Source organism: Abrus precatorius, unplaced genomic scaffold (genome assembly GCF_003935025.1).
Source record: "Abrus precatorius isolate BTA unplaced genomic scaffold, Abrus_2018 Scaffold10, whole genome shotgun sequence".
NCBI classification, from domain to species: Eukaryota; Viridiplantae; Streptophyta; class Magnoliopsida; order Fabales; family Fabaceae; genus Abrus; species Abrus precatorius.
This window is the reverse complement of record NW_020874292.1, coordinates 16927431-16933161: the sequence shown is the minus strand read 5'-3', so window position 1 is coordinate 16933161 and position 5731 is coordinate 16927431. Positions and strand designations below refer to the sequence as shown.

The 5731-nt window shown below is 38.4% G+C and overlaps 1 non-coding gene across 1 annotated transcript; it reads left to right on the top strand.

Moving 5' to 3' along the window:
- The first annotated feature begins 2562 nt into the window (after window positions 1-2562).
- Window positions 2563-2667, top strand: LOC113853353. Its single transcript, XR_003502526.1, has one exon. It is a non-coding gene; the product is annotated as a small nucleolar RNA R71 (small nucleolar RNA).
- The last annotated feature ends 3064 nt before the right edge of the window (window positions 2668-5731 follow it).

The following is a 5731-nucleotide window of genomic DNA, read 5'->3' as shown; positions in this document are numbered from 1 at the left end:
GATGGACCAATCCACCTGGAATGCAGCCTTCCAGTCATGAACTTGAGATAGGAGTTGAATAGAAGCATCTTTTGACCTACACAGAACTCTCCTCTACCTATCAATTTATCATGATACTGCTTGGTTCTCTCCTTGTAGGTTCTTGAGTCTTCATATGCTCCTAAGTGCAACGCTTCTAGTTCTTGGAGTTGTGGCTTCCCTTTCCTCTTCCTCTTTCTCTTTCTTTTCCTCTGAAGCTGCTTCACTAGTTTAGTCCCCTCTTTCAATAGAATTTTGTGCATGCACAGAAGAGGGCTAATATCAGGAATGTCAGCTAAAGTCCATCCAATAGCTCTCTTGTGCCTTGTAATTACTTCCAACAATATCTCCTCTTGATCGCCTTCAAGCTTGGTGGAAATAATGACCGGGAGCTTCTCATAATGTTCTGGTAGGGGCTTCAACTCCAATGTGGGAGGTTGCTCCACAGAAAGAAGTGATTTGGCACTTTCATTTGACAAAGTCTCTACAATATTCAAACCAAAGGCATTAGATTCAACTGTACTTATTGTACTCAATGCATCACCTTCTAATCCTATGGAATTTTCAGGTTCATCAACATTGAAAGTAGTAGAATTTGCATTCAAATAATCAGAAATCTCAGCACAAATGTCACACAGAGAAGAACTATTACACGATTCACAATTGTAAGTATCTACACAATCAGAAAAATTAAGGAGAGAGTCTCCTCCTAGAAATTCCGACAAACTATCATCTATTAATTCATCAAGATGGTTAATGTGGAAAACAGAGTGTTCTTCATTTGGGTGCTTCATAGCATCAAGTATGTTAAAGCGGACAACACTGTCTCCAAACTCCATAGTAAGTGATTCGGCATGCACATCAATCTTCGTTCTCGCAGTCTTTAAGAATGGTCTTCCCAAAATGATTGGTGCAACACTATCCATTGACTCTTTCATGTCAAGGATGTAAAAATCAGCTGGAAAAATGAGGTCATTCACCCTCACTAACACATCCTCCACAAGTCCAGCTGGATGTGTTGTGCTCCTGTTTGCTAGCTGGATGATGACACCTGTGGGCTGTAATGGTCCAAAAGACAAAGATGTGAAGATAGATAAAGGCATAACATTAATAGATGCACCTAAATCAAGCATGGCATTATCTATCCTATTGTTGCCTATAATGCAGGGAATAGTAAATGTCCCTGGATCATTGCATTTCACAGGCATGGAAGTTTTTTGCCTCTCAAAAAGAGCTGATACATTCCTCCCCATGTTCACTCTTTCATTAACCTTTAGCCGCCTTCTATGAGTGCACAAGTCCTTAAGGAATTTGGCGTACTTTGGGATTTGCTTGATAGCATTTAACAAGGGGATATTGACTTCAACTTTTCTGAAAGTATCCAGAATTTCTTTATCAACCTCCTCTTGCTTCTTGCTGGGCTGAACCATTCTTTGAGGGAAGGGAATAGAAATGGACCTCTCCTCTTTGTCTAACACTTTTGGTTGACATGGTGTGGGCATAGGTGCAGGCTACTCTTGGCTCTTAATCTCTCCTCCTTCACCTTCTGCAGCTAAAGTGCAACTAGGATCCTTCTCCTTAGCCATTTCTGGATCTTGCATCACCTTACCAGATCTCAAGGTAATGACACTCACATTCTTTGGGTTTGTTACAGTTTGTGCAGGGAGATTGCCTGAACCTTGAGATTGAAGTTGATTTAGGGATGAAGCAAGCTGACCCATTTGATTCTCCAAGGTCTTGATACTTGCTTGAGTCTGTTGTTGGAAGGCCTGACTCTGCTGCTGGAAATTGAGATTACTCATGGTGAGTTGCTTTACAAGGTCTTCCAAAGATGACTCACTCTTTTAAGGTGCAGGAGCTAGTGAAGGGGATGTTTGATGGTGTTGTTGAGATGAAGATGATGGATGGTGATGTTGTTGGGCTGAATATGGCTTGCTTTGTCTAGCTTGATGCGGTTGGAAATGGTTGTTGGATGGTTTGCTAGAGCCTTGATGCTGTGCATTTCCTCCCCACCTTCAGTTAGGATGGTTCCTCCAACCGGGATTATATCTATTGGAAGATAAATCCCAGCTTTGTTGTTGTTGCGGCTGCTGAAAAGGGAATTTATTAGCATAAATATTAGCAGCGTAAGCTTGAGGATTACCTTCCGAAGATTTAGTTTCTTGCAATGTGGGGCAGCTATCAGTTAAGTGATCCGTAGATGAATAAATCCCACAAAGCATTGCTAGAATGGATGGAGGTGGAGGTGTACATGCAGCAGAATTCTTTTGGATAGATGCCAACTGTTTTACCATAGAAGCCAACTCATCTAGCTTATGCTCCAGCTTGTGTGAATCTGAAGTTTGAATTTCATTGACACTCCCGAACATGAGAGGATTTTGCCTTGTAGCAAACTGTTGAGAGTTAGCTACCATATTTTCAATGAGGTTTCTAGCGGCAGCAGGAGTCTTGTCAACTAGGGCTCCCCCACTAGCTGCGTCGATCATGCTCCTATCCATTGGGTGTAAGCCCTTATAGAAGTATTGGATTAGGAGCTGGTCACTTATCTGATGATGGGGGCAGCTAGCACAAAGTCTCTTGAAACGCTCCCAATATTCATACAAACTTTCCCTTTCCAGCTGCCTAATACCACATATTTCCTTTCTTATTGAGGCAGCTCTTGAGGCAGGGAAAATTTTTTCCAGGAACAATCTCTTGAGGGGTGTCCCAACTTGTAATAGAGCCAGGTGGAAGATAATACAACCAGTCTTTAGCCAAATCCATAAGAGAGAATGGAAATGCCTTCAATTTGACATGCTCCTCCGGAACACCTTGAGGTCTCATGGTGGAACATACAATGTTAAACTCCTTCAAGTGTTTGTGAGGGTCTTCACCTGCAAAACCATGGAATTTAGGTAGAAGGTGAATTAGTCCAGTTTTCAAAACAAAAGGGGCGTCCACATCTGGATATTGGATGCACAATGTTTGGTATGTGACATCCGGTGCAACTAGCTCCTTAAGAGTCCTCTCATCACCTGCCATTGCTCCAAAACTAGAGTCAAGTGAAAATGTAGAAGAGTAAACAGAAATTGGTGTCACTAATTGCAAAGATGCAGTAGGAGATGATGATGGTTCAGAGTGTTCAGAATGATCAAAGTGATCCCTATGTGTCCTAATGTTCCTATGAAAAGTCCTATCAATCTCCTGGTCCAATGGATACAAATATCCAGGGTTTGATCGGGTCATGCACTAGATATCAACTAACTAAATTAAAAGCAAATTGAGCAAATGAAATAACAAGAACAATTTGAAATAATTCTGCAGAATTATGCAGCAAAAGTGCAGCAAAACAGAGTAATATGCAGCAAAATGAGTGCAGAAAATTGAAAGTGAGTAATTGAAAAATTGCAGCACTTGAATAAAGAAAATGATGTAGAAAATCTTGCAACAACAATGTAGAAACATATCACAAAATTCGTATGACTTTCAACACAACACAAAAACTCAAAATGAAACAAACACACTAATATGCAAGACACAAAAACAGAGTACCAAGCATGTTCAACATAAGTTCATCACCAAAAGTTCCCCGGCAACGGTGCCACTTTGATGAAACGAATTTAGCTACTCGTCATGCAAAAGATTGTCGTTAATCCTCATCAAATATGCAAAGAAATAAATGCAGTACTAGGGTGTTGTCCTAGGTTGTCTCCAAGGAATTTTTGGTTGGGAACATACATCGAACAAGTGTGAACATATATTTTAAAGCAAGTAAATTGGGGGGAGGTTTGTCAATTTCAAGATTTTAATCAAGAGCAAAATGTAAACTAGTGAAATTCAATAAATTAAAATGAGTAATTCCTAGTCAATCAATGAGTTCCATCATTATTCTTTCAAATGATTCAATAATCCCCTTTCTTTCCCTTGAATTAAGTTAATCTAACAAGCGAAAATTCACTTTAACATCCCAATTAAAACTAAGCATCTTAATGGGCTCCAATCTCTATCCCTAAGATTAAGCAACCTCAAAGATTAATCAAAATTAAGCAATTTTGAATTAGAATTTCGTTGGGTAATTTAGGGTTCATTAAGCAATGTTCCCTTCATGCAAATTCCATTTCATTCAAAGATTGGGGTCAATAAATTCAAGGAAAGAAAGATTTGTATTGCAATTAATCCCAAGAATTCAAGATTCATGTGCATTGACTAGGAATTACAAGGAAGTTTAGCCTTCCATGTGGATGGGCTTCACAAATGAAAGAAAGAAATGCAAGAACGTAAGTAACATTAATGTAAATTCAACAAAAATCAAAAGGAAAATTGGAAATTAAAACCTATAGAGGACCCTTGGCTGTCACCCAAGACTCCAATGTTCTGGAAAATTGTCTCAATTTGGCAAAGGAAAAAATGTGTAAAGTGTAAAAGTCCCGTACCCTAATTCCTAAAATCTATTTATAGTGGGTGACATGTCAGCAAAGTGTCCACTTTTGCCTTTGAAAGTGTCCACTTTGGGCCTTGAAAGTGTCCATGCGCAATTCTCGTAAGTTTATCAATTCTCGAGAGTTGCCACTATTGGACTTGAAAGTGGCTACTTTGGATGCGCGTAGCCACTATGAAAGCCAATAGTGGCCACGCGCAAAATGCTTCCAAAATGGCGTCCCTGGAGCTCTCTGGAGTTGCCACTTTTGGACTTGAAAGTGGCTACTTTGGAACCTTTAATGCCCAGACTTGCTGTAGTTGCCACTTTTGCTCCTAAAAGTGGCTACTTTGGGGGCAACTTTCATCCACGGGCCAAGATATCTCAGAATTAACTTGGAGACTCTGCAAAATTATCAAGATAATTAAAATTGCAATCTATATCTATGTAATTAAATGCAAATTAACAAAAAATTAATAAATCTATGATATTTACGAAAAATGTGATTTCTACATTATTTGCACTATCTAAGTCCATTTTTCCCATCAAGGAGCACCAAAAAGGCAAGTAAAAATATAATAAAGGGTGGATTCATCAGTATTACCTCTCGATTTTTTAACTCTGTATTAGGAAAGATCAATCAAACTTAGATCCTTTCTATGCCACCAACTTAATCAACTTAATTCACAAATGTTCAAGGTCCTATCCTCGTGGTTTTTCACACTTTTCTTACATTGTCACTTGCTGATTTTTCATTCTTAATGCTTAACCACTCACAAAACAATTAGATCATAGCACTTCAAATAATCCCAATCATATTCAACATTGCAATATTACATAATCATTTTTGCTGCACATTGTTATAATTCATCAATTCTTTCATAAAGGTATGCAATGATGCATGTAATGCTCTCAAATAGCAATTTCATAGCTTAATTCACAATGAATAGTAAGTAAATCTAAATTTCCAGCCAAGCATCACTTCAAACATACCTCAAGGTTTTCCAAACACAATTCTCAAGGATGAATAGTATATATTTCACATCATTCACATTTTTCCAGCAAGTTACTCAAGTAAATTTCATGAATTTCCACATCCAAAATCAAGCAAATTCAAGTCTTGCACTAATTTTCATCCAAGGTGAATCATGCAAAATTTATAAGCAACCATCACCCTTTCAAACAAGTAATTTCAGCATGGTTCAATCAAATCAAGTCATAGCAAGACACTTTCAATTTCACTTTGCTTCCTTACACAAAACAAGGCATACAAGATATTTTCTAAATCTTTGCAACACTTTTTAATGCCAAAACTGA